Source organism: Talpa europaea (assembly GCF_964194135.1).
Source record: "Talpa europaea genome assembly, chromosome: 12".
NCBI lineage: Eukaryota > Metazoa > Chordata > Mammalia > Eulipotyphla > Talpidae > Talpa > Talpa europaea.
The window spans coordinates 74,657,417-74,673,568 of record NC_140079.1 but is presented as its reverse complement, the minus strand read 5'-3'; the positions used below and the strand labels follow the sequence as shown (position 1 = coordinate 74,673,568).

Here is a 16,152-nt window from a genome sequence, read left to right as displayed (position 1 = left end):
AAATCCTGTAGTTACAGTCACAATACCTCGAGTATTCTACTCATCTCATCTAGATGTTTCTATTGGAGAAAGAGAGAAGTTCTCTATCTCCTGAGGACATGGTGATTTAGCTTGAGTTTGTAACCATCTAGACTTTAATGATTCTACCTTTGCTATTAACCAGGAGCACTGAGTAATGGAGAGGTAGGAACAGAACAGTGATTCAAGCAAATCAATAAGAAAAGACATACCACCAAACTGAAAATTTGGCAAAGAATATTTGAACAGGCAGATTGTAAAAGAGAAAACCCAGTGATCTACACATAGGGAGAAGTGGTTGGTCTTTGCAGAACTGAAACAGAAGAAACTGTCACAATGATGAAATACAATCACACACTCTACATTTTGGCAAAGGGTGCAGGTAGGTGGGCGTTCTCACAAAGGAATAAGGGGGCTGTAAATTTGAACAAGATCTTTAGAAAACAACTAGCAAATTTTAACAGAGCTGAAAAGGTGTGCACACATACTCGCAAAGCAATTCCACTTTCAGGTCTCAATCCTGAAGAGGTGTGTGCACAGGGATTTAAGAAGGTTTTAATAGTGGCGCTACTTGTAATCACCAAAACCTGGAAACAATCTAAAGCACCCACTGGGCGTGATAGAATCTATCACTGACAGCACAATGGAATATTTTGCAACATTTAAACTAATTGCACATATATCAACATGGGTAAATCATAAATAGGATCATGCTTAAAAATGAAAAACCAACTAGCTGCAGTATTACACCATCGAGATGAAATTTTGAGATGAGTCCACATGTGGGAAGCCGGCTGAGTGGAGACAGGTTCTTGAGCCCAGGGTGGCATCATGGGCAGCAGACACCTTTTATGTAAAGTGGTAAAGCAAATGAGTGTTTGCAGAACATACATATATAGCAAAATTATAAAAATGTGAATAGAAAAGATGAAAACCAACATTAGCATAGTGGGAGAAAGAAGGCACTTGAGACAAGGCTATAATATTTGATTTCTTGAGAAATTCTGAAGCAATGATTGCCTCCTGATACCATTTGTTCAATAGGGCTGATTTGTTACATAACACTGTCACATTCGCTCTGTACTTTTCTAAATGAGTAAAATATTTAATTCTTTTAAGTCTTGCAGAAAAAGTCTCAGAGTTTTCATCTAGGGGCAGAATGACGTGACAGTGAGTGGACATATTTTAGAGGGACAACAGGACAAAAATAAAGTCATGCTTTGATGATGCCACGAGTTGTACTTAGTCAGCATCCTGTTAGCATCAGAAACCACTGGGCCTAGGCTGCCGGCCCATATGCTATTACATAAGCCAAGGCAGGAGGGGAGGACAGGAGCAGCACCTGGGGCAGAGGGGCAGTCTGTCTCTCAGTGAGCACTGCTAAGAGACAGCAGGCCAGCCACAGGGTGGGGGCACCAGGGTTTCCCTGGGTCTAGGAAGATGGGTGGGAAACAGGAGGCAGTGGGGAGATGCGGTCTGGTGTGCACTGTGAGCCATTTTAGAGGTTTGTAGGGTAAGCTCTTGAGGGCGTTGCTGGGGGCACCGGGCTGAGGAGGTAAGCAGAGCAGATGGCAAAGGGTTTTGGAATCTGGGACTCTGTCCTGTGGGAGAAGTGGAATCTTTGAAAGCTTTAAAAGCAGAGGCCTGACCTTGAAGGATCATCTGGTTCAGTTTCTTGCCTTCAGGCAGATAAATGCCTAAATCTTTCTGGATGGCGAGCTTGTCTCTCTTTCCCTGCCTCTAAGGACACTCTGCAGTCTCCAGCCTTTATCTTTCACAGTGTTGGGTGAATATAGCTGGGAGAGAAGAAGGTGACAGCCGCAGGGCGACACAGATGGGAAGGCAGGTTGACCTGGCTCCCTGGGCCCAACGGGCACAGGCATACAAGTATGGGGTGGGGTGGAGGGTGGTAGCTCAGCTGCAGGAGTGGAAGCTGCATCTGGCCGGCAGAACTTGGTGCCAAGACATGACAGTCAACAGTGGGAGGGTCCAGTGATGACGATGGTGATGATGATAACCATTGTTGTCCTCACCATCATCTTCATTGTCATCATCTTCATCACCCGGGAGACCATGCTGACCAAGTGTTAGGAAGTGTTCTGAACCTTTCTAAGCTTCACACAGCTCAATCAACCCCACGAGGCAGGCCAATCATTAACCCCCAATTGAAAGATGGGAAGATGAAGCAGAGAGAAGGAGAAGTCTAACTGTGGTCCCACTGCTCAAAGAGGCAGATCTGGACTTTACAAGCAACTGATGCTCCTAACATTACACTTGGTTGCCTCTCAAAAAGGATCATTGGAAATGTCATGCCAGGGAAAGAAAAGGTATAAGCGGGGTATGTCTGAAAGCCAAATTCAGCACCCGAGCCTATAACCCTTGCAAAACCTACCTTTAAATACAGAACAGACCCAAGCTCTGAGGAAAGCTCCAGGTACAGGCCTCTGATCCAGGCCATGAGAGCAGAGCTGGCCAATGAGAGGTCTGAATGGAAGCTCGCCATCTCCATTTAGGGCACAGGGAATGCGAGGGGGAGACTGGGCATACCATGAGAGTGACTGTGTGCTGAGTCCCTCAGTGTGGTACCCCATTTCATCTCACAGCAACCTTGTCATGTAGCTATTTCTGTGATGGCTGAGGAAGCAGGGGTTGTGAGGAACATAGTCATGGGCTCACAGTCCTATAGCAAGTGAGAAGCCAAGCTACTGGTGAAACTCCATGCCCCCAGCCCTGCGCTTGCTCCTGCGACTCCACTCTGCCACCCTGGGAAGTGCCCAACGATCCACCAACTGGTTATGAATGCTGGCCTGGAGCCAAACTCTATTTCCTGGTTAATTTCCCCAGAGAATACACACAGAAATAAATGAAAAGGCAAGATCTTCAGTACCAACTGTGAACCGAAGATAAGAGAAGACCACAGGCCAAAATCTGGGAGGAATTTCCACTAATGGCCATGTTCCTGGAAGGATGTAGAAAGAAACCACCAACTCGATGCTCTGAACCACAAGAGGAAAAACACAGACCCAAGGAAGTCAGGAAACCAGGCTAAATAGCCTTGGAGCTCTGTGACAAATCCCAGGACTGGGGCAATGTGGATTAGGGGGAAAAAATGCTAACAGAGTAGTTTTGGAAAGATAATGAAGGACAAAGGGAAATAAACATTATGCTGATTAGAGGAAAAAAAAATTACTCCAAAAACTTCACTGTTCACAAAAATGATGATGCTTTAAAAATCTTAGAGTCCCCAAAGCACCCACAAGGACTTGGTCACTATGGAACAGAAACAGGATGTTATGGGGTGGGAGGAGCAGAAAAGGATTTAAGTAAGAGAGAAGTAAACGTTAGAATTGTCTTGAAGGTCATACACAGCCGGCCATACACTCTGGAAATCAGAATTAATATGCAGAGTTCCAATGTCAGAATTTCATAGAATGTGAATGGAAGAGGAACAAAACACAGGGAGAGAAGCTGTCAAATAAGAAGGAAGAAAACAGAAGTTCAACTTGAGGACTACACGAGAAAAGCAAAGCAGTAAGAGCAGAAGCAATAACTAAAATGAGAATAATGGAAACTGTTCTGAGAGAAAGAAAGTCCTGAGCTGATATACAGAAGAGCTCTCTAAGATCCAAAGCAATAAAAAAGGCCCATCCTGCCCAAGCTATGATTTTAAAGAAAAAATTACGAGTACTGGGCAAAACAAAACAAGTCCTCTATAATATAATTGAATCATCCTCCGACTTGTTTTCTAGAAAGTATAAGAAAACAAAGGACAGGTACCTAAAGTATTTCCAAAGATGTATTCTGCCTGCCATTGTATTTAGAAGGTTATGGCAGGTACCATTTGGGGTATACTCAACAGCGACTTACCTCTCATCTCCCTTTCTCAAAGAGCTGATTTGATTTAGGAGAACAGTGAGTCCAGCCCCAAGGGCGGATCATAACAGATCTAAGCTAGTCACAATCTGCTGCCTTCCTCTTTGCCAGGTACCAATCTTCTAATCTTCCCTGCAGCCAGGGAACAGGCATGTGATTCTATTTTGGCCAAAGTCATTTAAAGAGAAATGCTGATAGGAATCTCCAAGAAAGTTTTCCATTTTCTAATAAGAAAGAGAATTATTAGAGGAAAGACTTTTGGCTGCCCTGTCCACCCTATTCCAAACACAGTCCTAGTGTCCAAAGCTGTAGCAGCCACCCCACAGCCAGAAGGCAACCTGGGCAAGGAAGCACTTCCATGAGGCTGTTGGATGGTGGAATTCAAGACTGCTGATCAGAGACCAAGATGACAGCCCTGGACCTCTGCTCCAGTCCTGATGGCCATTCCAGACTTCTTAAGTCAGATCAGTGTCTTCACTACTGATGTCATAGTCAGGTTTTCTTTTCCTTAGAACTGAAAATACTGAGGGTGTACGTATTAATAGGAAAAGTTCAAAACGAGATTCCACCATCACCGTTGCATGATTTGAGAAACAACAGACTAAACAAAATTCAGCAAGTTTCGCTTATGAAGGCTAGATCAATATTTTCACTAAACTAATGATTCTCCAAGAGATGAATTCTTTGGCGCATGAAGTGTTTCTACTATTATTCAACCAAAGCAATTTAGTTTTCCCTCTAGGAGGCAGTGGGAAAAGTAGTACTATGCAAAATGCTATGAAAATGTTGGATTTTATAGGCTACTGAGGCTGACCCCAGCAAGAAGGACCCAAACAAATGGCCCACTCCAAAAAAGCCTCAGCTAAGACCACCCCCACCCCAACCTAGCACAATGGATCTTATCACAGCACCTGGCCTAGGAAGCAACTCTCCGTGCCCCAGAGGCAGGAGTGATGCCCACCACAAAACACACCTGGCTCTGAGACTTTTCTTTCCTGCCTGAGGTTCTCAGCCCTCAAAGAATAACATCTGTCACCTTTGCCTGAGGAAATCCTTTCCACCTGTCCAGCAGCATCAGAGGGAAGCAATGGACCCTATAGATCCAGATAAAACAAACACACCAAAAGATCACCACAAGGGCTCTGAAATGAAGCTTGCTGAAACCATGGCTCATAAGGAAGCCACCCGACTATCTCTAAAACCTAAACAGGGTGACTGCCTACTAAAATGAAAGATTTAAATAGAATCCAGAGTCTACTAATTTATTAGGTAACATGTCCAGGGCATAATAGAAAACCACATATCAAATCGAGAACCAAGAAAATCACACCCTGAATGAGAACAGACACCTAGGGACACTAACACCAAGATCAATCAGATATTGGGATTATCTGACAAGGATTTTAAAGCAGGCATCATAAAAATCCTTCAACAGTGAATCACAAGTTCTCTTGAAACAAATAAAAATAAGGAAGGAAATAAAAGAAAAAATAAAATTTAAAAGGCTGTAGAACAGAAGAGTAGAGAGAACAGAGGTTATAATGGGTGAACTTGAGGACAGATCAGTAGAATTCACTTAATAAGATGGAAAGAAAGTATGAACTATCTTGATTACTATGGTAAATACACAAACTAACGTATGATAAAATTGCATAGCAGTAAATGTGTACATACACATGTGTAAGCAGAAGTAAAACTGGGGAATCTGAAGAATATTGGTGAATTGTATCAATGTCAAAATTCTATTTATGATATTTATACCATGGCTTGGCAAGAGGTTATCATTGGAGGAAATTTGGTAGAATATACATGTATATCTTGGAATTATTTCTAAAACCACATATGAATCTACAACCATTTCAATAAAAAATATTTTTAAACAGACTATATATTGCTAGAATATATTAAGGTAAATTGGGAAGTGCCAGTAGGAATAAGTAAAAAAAAAAAAAAGCCAAAATTTGCTTTAAGAAAAGAACTTATTCATTCCTTTGACTTTAATATTCAGACAAGTATCATTTTAAATTCATTTTCATAAAGTTAAATATCAGTAAGAGGATTATAACAAGAAGAGTTACCACTATATTTAATTTAGAAGATGAAGCACACAAGACAACATAGCCAAAGGTAGAACACAAAGGACATAGCTTGATATCAAAAAGAATAATATGAAACTACTGAACTGTGAACAAACATCAGTTATAAAAGATTTGCCAATGTATTAAATCACTCCATTAAAAGACAAATTCTCCAGACTGGCTTATAAAAATAAATCTGACACTACATTCTTATAAAGAGAGGAACACCTAAAAAGGTAGGCATTTTAAAAAGGAAAGGAGAGATAAGGATTTATCCAGTAAAAGCAATAAAAAGAAAATGAGATGAGGGTTAGTAATATCAGAAAAGAACACTCAGGACAAAAATAGTGGATGGGCCAAGAAGGTTATTTTTAGGTATAATGATAATAATGGATACTTAGTGAAAATACCACAATTTCAATCTTTTTTTACTCAAAAAAAAAAAAAAAAAGCCTCTACCTGCTCCCATCTAACTTCTGTGTTTCCACCTTAGTGAAAACCCTCATCACATCTCTTTGACTTCCAAAATAACTTCCTTAGTCCTCATTTCCGTTCTTGCCCTTCCTCACACACCTTCTTCAACACAGCAGTGTTGATGTAGTGCAGGGTAAATTAAAGCATACATGCAAATCAACTCATGGCACTACATTGTTTGAAACATTCCAAAGAGTCCTTGAAACCACATCCAAACGCCTTGCCTTGATGGGACCAGAGACACTGTTCTGGGAACACTGTCTGAGGGAACTCAGTGCCAATTCATTCTCTCTCTTTTTTTTTTTTTTTGCAGTATTTTATTTTTTATATCATTGTTCATTTTTAAACAATATTTGCTTCCCCCCCCGCCCCCTCAGGTATAGTCCCCATAGAATTTCCTTCACCAATGCACCCATGCACCATCACCTCAGTCACCTGTGCACCTCCCTCCCTCTGATCCCTCTCCCTCCCTCTCCCCTGCAGGATGTCTCTGATTTATAATGTCTGTTTTTGCTTTGTTGTGTTTTGTACTGTTATTATTTTTTACACTGATGTCTTATTCGGTTCCCCTATATTCCTGCTATAAGTGATTTATTGCAGCACTATTTACAATAGGTAAAACCTGGAAACAATCTAAACGCCCCAAAATAGATGACTAGATCAAGAAGATGTGGTATATGTACACAATGGAATATTATTCAGCAATCAAAAAAATAAACTCATGCCATTTGCAGCAACATGGATGGAGCTAGAAGGAATTATGCTCAGTGAAATAAGCCAATTCATTCTTAATAGTAAGAAAACTCTCAATTTTAATATCTGGAAATATGGCTGTCTAGGATAAAGACTACATTTCCTGACTTGCCTTGCTGCTGGTGAAGAAGTGTAACCAACTTTTGGCCAATGGGACTTAATTAAAAGAGATGTGTGCATCTTCTGCAAGGATCTGAGCTCTGCTTTCCCTCCCAGGACTTCCTTCCTGATGCCTGGAGAGCAGATGTCAAGAGGAAACGTCCTAGGATTTCAGAGCAGTGAGTCAGAGGGAGTCTGTGGAGCCCGTATCAGACCCAAGAAGTTCACAGGACAAGGCAACATAGTTTTAAATGAGAGTGAAATAAGATTCTATTCCATTTGCATTGCTGTTAGATTAATCTCAAAAGCAATGTGCTAGACCCATAACCTAACAGAGGTTCTACGTCATCCCGCAAGAGTTGGCCCTGGCTGATATCTTCAACTTCTTCTCCTACCAGTCTTCCCTTGCCCACAAAATTCTAGGCAACTTTGTTCCACTCTAGGGCCTTGGAACTTGCTATTGCCTTGCCCAGGTAAGCACTTTCCCTGGAGCTTGACAGTTAGAGCTTACTCATGATTTGGAGCTAAGTCCACTGTTTAAACTCATGTGCTCCCTCACACTCTCTATTGTATTATTCTGGTTTGTGTACTTTCTAGAAGTTAATATTATCTGAGATTATCTTATTATCAACTGTTTATTTAATGTCTGTCTCTCCACTCCCCCCCCACACTAGATTAATAATTGTATGAGAACAAGACACCTCACCCTTACTCACCCCTTGCTGGTTCTCCAAGAGGCTTTCAATAAAGCACTTGTTGAGTGAATCGATAAAAGAATGAATGACAATATCACATACACACACAATGAAACAGAATTCAGATAGAACTTAAACTGCCAATCTGAGACAGATTGAGTATATACAAAATAAACCAGGGTATTAAAGATTTTAGTGTAATTATTAGTGGAAAAAGGGCACAAGGGACATATATCAATAGTTCTATTTCCTACAAACTGGAAAAGCAGTCTATTCAGTCACCACATTGAATTTACAGAAATTGAACCTATTATGAGATACAACAAATGAACACAATGAATAGCAGGAAGAAAATAATATATAAGTGACTATGACTATAATGCCATAAAACGAGAAATTAATAATAAATGTTTAAACAAAGTATTCAGAAATATTTTCCCACAAAACTGCTATAATCTTAATTGTAGATCATATGTATAAATGATAACATTGCATGGTAGTAGAGCTCTACTAAGAGTAAAGTTCATGTTAAATTCCTTCATTCATACAGTTTTATAAATAATAATAACCAGTGAAAGCAGGAGAAAGGAAATGAAGGCAACAGCCCAAAATACCACAACAGGAAACAGGGAGTAAATTGCCTATTGAAAAGAAGAGTAAAGTTTCTCAAATATTCAAAAAATGCACAATTTTCTGGTTTATGAAATTAGCAAGGAATAAGAAAAGGAAAAATTGCAATTAAGAGAGGCTATAACAATGGTAAAGGATAACACCTTCAAATAAATTTTAAATAATATTATGTATATATAAGAAAAGGCTAATAAATTACTCTCAAGATATCGGAGATTTCTTAAATATAAATTTTCAGAATAGATTAAAGGAAAATTAAAATTTATCAAATAATTACCTCAGCCACTAGATCAAAGCAGTTTTCTCAAACTAGCTGGATCACATTCAAAGCCATAAATAAATTCCATACTGTCCTGAATTTATTATAGATCACAAAAAAAGACAGGAAGTGGACAAATTAATTTTCCCCTATTAACATTTCATGACCAAATGATGGTGCTTACAGCTTTGTAAACTGTAAGCTGCTTTTATTTCTGAATATGTAATAAATCAAAATTAATGGCAAATGAAATCTGAAGATTACATTACAAATTCCAATTACAGTAAGAAAATGACTCACCATAAAAACTAATGATAATCCCAAAAATGTAAAAATTGTTTAATATTAGGAAATATATCAATAAGTCAAACAAAGAATAATTATATGATCATATTATTAGATTCAACAGATTTTTAATAAAGATACTATAGGGCAGGGCCTCCCCGGTGGCGCAGCGGTTGAGCGCTGGGTTGCGAAGCTGCCCACAGCCTCTGCAGCGCCGGTTCAATCCCCGGCTGCTCCCCAGCCACCGGAGGAGGGTCCTGCATGGCACGCAGACCTCTCCTGCCGCCCGCTGCTCCCCTCACCAGTGTACTTCGGTCCTTCTGCCTGCTCTGCTCCCCGCTCTGGCTCTGGTGAATTCTCTCACCCTCCCGCGCTTCTGACTATACCCAGGCTTGCATAAATACATAAAAAAAAAAATAAAATAATTAAAAAAAGATACTGTAGGGTAAATGGAAGTTAACAGGATTTTTTTGCCCTCCTACCATTAGCATATATGATTGACACCTGTGGTCTTACATGCATGCCTGATGGTATCACCTGGAGAGTGGTGAGGGCATGCGTAATGGGCACACCTGAGCTGAGAGACTGAACATATAAGGACAGCAGCACAGGACAGGAACGGCGGAGAGCAGTGGAGAGTGGTGGAGCATGTCTTCCTCTGCTCCCTCTGAACCTCAGTGCAAGACTTTACCCCTGATAGTGTTACAGGGTGGTCCCCAAGAAAGGGGGAGGTTCCCTGCCCCACCCAAGAGAGGGTGGAGCTGAGCAGGGAGAGGAGAAGCTGCAGAAGAGACTGAGGAAGGAAGGAAGCAGGATGGAGCCAGGAGACCTGGAGGAGGCGCATGGAGCCTAAAGACACGTAAAAAAAACTGCGCTTGTCTTTTGGTAGTGGACAGGGTGACACAGACGTGGGTGAGACCCATGGGGAGGTGACAAGGGCAGCTTTTATCTTGATGTTAATTTTGCTCTTTTCCTTCCGGGCTTGTCTGGTTGTTTCTGACCCTTTTCTGTGGGTCCCCACTGGAAGATGCTTTAGACTTGTGGCAGGCTTTGGGGCCTTGTTCTGGGCTGATCCCATATGGATGGACTTTTACCCACGAGGGGATGGGTAACTTTGGGTGCTTCATTTAAAAACTAGACTCTTTGCCTTTCCTGTATTGTTTCCTGGTTTTATTATAGTTCCTTCCCATTAAAGTCTCATATGTTTTGTGTTGATGCGGTAAATGGCAGAACCCATTTAGAATAGGCAGGTTTGTGGGGTTTGGGCTGCCCCTCTCCCTGTCCTATAACAATAGAATCAGTCCAATCATTTTCCTTTTTCTCTTGCCCTGTTCATTTATATAACCTTGAAATTCTACATTTTATGAGTTTACAGTGTCCATTACATAAAAACCCTGTGTTTTAGATCCTTAAGGATAAGAAGATAGAATAAAGAACGTAACTTTACATAGAACTTGGGAAGATTCTATTGGATATAAGAATGAAGCCACAGGTACCAGGACTTTGCTTTGTGACCAGTGACTTTCCTCTCCCTGGCTGCCTTCTTGTCAGCCATCCCAACCACAGACTTAAGACCAGTCATGAATTAATTTCAAAGGCACTTTCTAAATTTCTTTCAATTTTTTTTATTATAAAATTTACTTATTTTCCTAAAGTGAATTTTCAGCATACTAAAGTGACTATTTGGGGGGCAGGGTGCTGCAGCAGCCTGGGGTCTCCTGTGGCTTCTGAAGCAGAAGGTCACAGAAAGCTTTGGGAGGGGACTGCCATTCAGAGGCAGCTGGGGCAGCAATTTTCATTAAATGTTTTACTTTCATAACAACTTTGTGCATTATCATAACAATAGACAAATATATTAGAAATTTCCATCACCTTTTTCACCATAAAAAACAATTGTGCCCCCCTGTGGGACCCCAAGATCCGTGCAGATAGAAATTCCTTTGTTCAGGGGACCTCACCTTATATTTCTTTTCATTCTTTACAATGTGATTTTGTTAATTTGAGACTTTGTTAAATTCATTGAATAATACAGAATAGATCACATGACCTAATTGTAGAACTTTCAGAAAAGGCAAAGGATGAAAAAATTACATTCATCTTTATTCCAATCCATAATAATTAGTGTTGTCAGAATTATTACATTTTCTCCAGTTTTCTTCTGTCTATGAATATAAATGGATATATAATAGATGTAGAACAGCAAGGTAATTCTATTGTAAATTTAATCTCTATACAGACAGTAGAGTGGAAATATTATGTTAAATAATGGTACAATATCCTATCTTTGTAACTGTATTTTTCTATACTTCTAACTAATTTCATATGACAGAATCCTAGACACAGAATTATTCTTTTACTATAGGGTTTAAATATTTGAAAAGTTATGGTTAAGTATCACTGACAATCTTCAGAAAAGTTGTACAACGTAACATTTTCACCAATAGTGAGTTTGTCAATTTTATCTAACTCTTGACCCCACTAAGTCTTATGCTTTATTCTTTTCCAATCTGATAGAAAACACTGTCATCCAATCACTGTTTCAATTTATATTTCTTAGCTTTCTAGTGAGATTAAACTTTTAATTTTTATTGTCATACTAAGAGATTTTCATAGCGTGCTAGAAATGCTCTTTATATACACTTGTCTCTCAATTGCCATTTTTTGCCTGTTAGCTTTTTAAAATCTTTTATTACTTTGCTCTTTATAATTCCTCCACTGCTTTAATGTTTAGAAAATAATTTCCTAGATTATAAATGTGATATTGTGATTTACAAGAAAAAAATATAGTTGGTCATTCAGATGGCCAAAGCATATTTCTCAACTGTATTGGCTCTTCATCCATAGCTTCTGGCTCACAGCTCCCATAAGACTTGGAATTTCCTAAGTCTGAGAGTGATAAAGATGTCTATTGTTATGGGAATGAGGTGACCTGATGGGGATTGATTGCCAGAGAAACAACAACATGATTAGTGGGTTGGAACTTAATGGCAGAGGAGAGAGGGGTAGCTTTAAATTGCCAGTGGTCTTAGATTCCTTCAATCATGCCTAAGTAATGAAGCCTCCATGTTGGGGGACTAGTCCAGTTCCACATGCCACCTCGTTGGTAAACTCCTATGTTCCTATTCATCTGGATGTCGATTCAGTCCTTAGTGACCTTTGCAATAAACCAGTAATCTAGTGAGTGAACAGGCTACCTGAGTTCCATGAGTCATTCTAGCAAATTCTAGCAAATTTTATGCTAGAGGAGGAGGGGGTTTCATTAACCCGCCTTCGATTTATAGCTGGTTGGTCAGAAGTAAAGGTGACAGTTTGGACTTGTGGACAGCAGCTTGGGGGACTGAGCCCTTAATTAACCTGTGAAATCTGTTGCTGTCTCTGTGTAGTTAGCATCAAAAGTGAGTTGAATTCTCAGACCACCCCCGAAGCTTTTGGAGAGCTAGTTGTGGGTAGGGGGAAGCCTCCAAACACTCAGATTGTAATAGGGTCCCTGAACCTCACACACAAATCAATTATACATGAACATGTAATTTCTCTACCTTTTAAAAAGTTAATTTTTTTCTGTAGACTAAAGACCAATTACACTTATGAATGTGGATAAATAAAAGCAAAGCCAAAATTACTAAGCACTGAGTCATACCCCTCAGCCTGATCAGATGCCTGCCCAGCATGCCAGGTCACTAAATTCTTTGGGGCTCAGTGACTTGCAAAGTTGAGGGAGCATCACCCAAAGACTCACTGAAACTCAGAGTCTGCCTCCCCAAACCACCCTCCTCCCACCACGTGTCTTTGATTCAATGTTTGCTGGGGTGGGCCCAGGCATCTGCATGCCTAATAATCCCAGATGCTGCAGCTGCTGGTTCAGAAACAGCACATGGAGATGCACTGTGGACTTTTATGCTTTCTATACTCCATATTGCACCTGCAGTAAAATCACTTTGGGGATTCAAGTGCTCGCTGTCAATCTCACAGGCCTGGTGATGGGCATTGCTGCTGAAAGCTATTTAGGTTCCATTAGATGATTAATAATGAGGATCAGCAGCTTTGGATCCAAAGCTCTGATACAGTGGCATGTTGACAAAACATTGGGGGGAGAGCAATCCTGTTAGTACCAGCTTTGATGTGTGAAGAGCCTTTGCCTACTGAATGCCAGCTATCTTTACAATAAAAAAGTGAAGGTTATAAACCAATGTTACCTCAAAAACAAGCAAGTAAATAAATAAAACAGAAATTTGACATTAGTGAAGTCTTGAGAAATGAGGTTGGTGACTACGATGACATGTGAGCGAAGGAGCCCAGTTCTAGACAGAGTGTCCCCAGTAGATTTCCAGACTCATTGTAGCTCAGATGTCTGCCTGCACCTTATGACATCCATATTAAAACACACATAGGGTTTAGCTCTCTGAGCTAAGGGTGGGACTCGATTCTGTCTTTAGAAGGAGAAGAATTTAATGGAAGTGAGCAGAGCTGCTTGATCTACCTGGATCCTTGGTTCCTTGTCATTATCTGGCCAAGTGTGCTGTGCACAAGTTCACTGCAGGACAGGTTAGCACCATGCTGAAAGCCAAGGTAGAGGTCAGCGGTAGGAGCTCAGGTCAACCTTGGGTTACAGTGGTGGGGTGCTCTCCTCTGCTACTTGGAGTGTCTACTGTATTAAAGAGTCATTCTTGATACAACGGACTCATGGGGTGGGGTGCAAGTGAATAATGGGGCAGCAGAGACTTTGAGGACCCCACTGCTAGGTAGTTGTAATCAACCTGAAGCACAGGTATGACAGCCATGCCCCAGTCCTGGGGCCCAGTTCCCCCCAGCCCCTTCCTCCCCTCTCTCCACCATTAATTTAGACGAAGTCCTAAGGCTGACTCCAAGCACAGTTTCACATTTCCTTCCCAAAAATATCATTGCAGTAACAGCAAACACAGAGTAACTTGATGAGTGAAGGATAAGAATCCCAAATTTCATCTGCTATATAAGAAAGATGTTCTGAACTGACTACCAAGAAATCTGTGACTCAGAAGGCTGAGGAACTTGGGAAGACAGACTGTGGGGCAGGGATCCCAGATAACCCTCCTCAGGAAGGAAGATATCATTAATAGCCAATGACATTCCCTCTTCACTGATACCAATTTCCTGCAGAGAGTCAGGGGATCATAATCATTGAAGCAAGCCCCAACTGACAGGTAGCTGTTTCTGCAGCATCCCATTTGCTTTTATTTTACTCTTGGCATCTTGGCTGGAATGCCACTCAGAAGAGCACTGGAGAACAGATATAATTCGCAAGACAAGCCCAGTGCCTGGTAGGATCACTTATCAGAGCACAGAGAACAGCCACAGTCACAGGTTTCCCTGAAGGCAGGAAGAAACCAAAGCCTGGGAACATGAAAGGCTGTGACAGCAGCGTTGGCGGCAACCACAAATTGAAGCCCAATTACAGAATCTCCATCTGTGTGGCAGCCCGTCTTCAGGAGGACCCCCACTGATCCCTGCCTCTGGGTACTCACCTGGAGGAGTCCTCTCCCACTGTGAACCGGGGTGACCTGGGTACCCAACGCATAGTGCAGAGATGATGATATTTGACTGCCAAGGCTAGGTCATGAAAGACATCCTAGCTTCTGCCTTGGACTCTCTTGGATCTCTCACTTCCAGAAAAGCCCACTGCCCCAGTATGAGCACGCTCTAAGCAACACTATGCAGAGGGCACGCAGAAGGATGCAGCAGCCAGCAGTCCCTTGCCATAACAGCATCACCAGCGTCACCTCGCCAGCTGTGTAAATGAACTGCCTGGAAGCGTGTCCTTCAGCCCCCATCAAGCCTTCAGATGCTCACAGTCCAACCAACACCTTGACTGCAACCTTATGGGAGAGCCTGGCCAAAACCACTCAGCCACACTGCTTTCAGATCCCTGACCCGCAGAAAATGTGTGAGATAAAATATGTATTGCTGTCTTATGTCACTAGCTTTTCTTGTAATGTATTATGTAGCAAGTATATCATTAATGTGCCCTTCCAGGTATACCAATACATCTGTTTCCATGGGAAACTGATTTTGTCCCTGGTGCGAAACCTTGTCGGAATGCTGAAGATGGATGGTCTGCACCCTCCAAGAATATCAGTGCTTCCTTATATTATTATCCCTTGCCAGCTAATCAGAGGCAGAAACCTATCTTTCTGCTGCTCATCTAGACCATCTTCAACCACCATCACAAAGTTAACACACATAGCAAACACACACATGTACACATGCACACATATACACGCATATATACACATGCACACACACAGCATCCTTTTAAACTTGAAAAGCCACTGAAGTGCGGTGAACATGAACTTTTTTCCAGGAAGGATTGAGTGCTCTGGATGTTTTCAGTACCATTTTTTGCTCTGGATGTTTTAAGTATCATATTTTCATGCTGTCTCTGAATGGGAAGATGGGATTGGGGCTCAGCAGAGAAGGCTGACTACCAAGAATGATCAATGTTTCTCTTCTCTGCTAATCATAAAAGTTTGAGCTGGATAAGCACCAGGAGGAGAGGGAAGACACAGCCACAAATCTGTGATGCTTGCATTCGTTTAACTATTTCAAAATGGAATTTTCCCTTTATTCTCTTTTCCCCAACATGTTTATCAACCTCGGAAGGAGGAGCATGTTGGGTAAGACACATACACAGAGGCTTCATGAGCATAACAGTATGTCTGCATTATGCTAGAGACAGTCAATATAGTATAAAAAATGTTTTGTTTTTGGTTTGGTTTTCTTTTGCTGTATAAATGCTCTACTGTGAAAAACCTGGAAGACCTGAGGCCTCTACTGAAGGTGTTCATTAGATACCTATAGCACATTCCCCTGAGAGGGGGAGTGGTCAGAAGAGGACTGAGCTTCAAAGGACCTGCAGTTCTCCAGGCTGTAGTGTGTCCTGAAGGCAGAGACAGAGTACAAAGCACTCAAAGTGGGGAATAAAGGGTAAGCAGAGAAGGACAGAAACAAAGGGCAA

The 16,152-nt window shown here is 41.3% G+C and overlaps 1 protein-coding gene across 1 annotated transcript in view; it reads right to left on the bottom strand.

Annotated features, from left to right (window-relative positions):
- CALN1 (calneuron 1) overlaps positions 1-16,152 on the bottom strand; it is a gene marked incomplete at both ends in the record, with an annotated part of 361,441 nt that overhangs the window by 122,699 nt on the left and 222,590 nt on the right. The window lies entirely within an intron of this gene.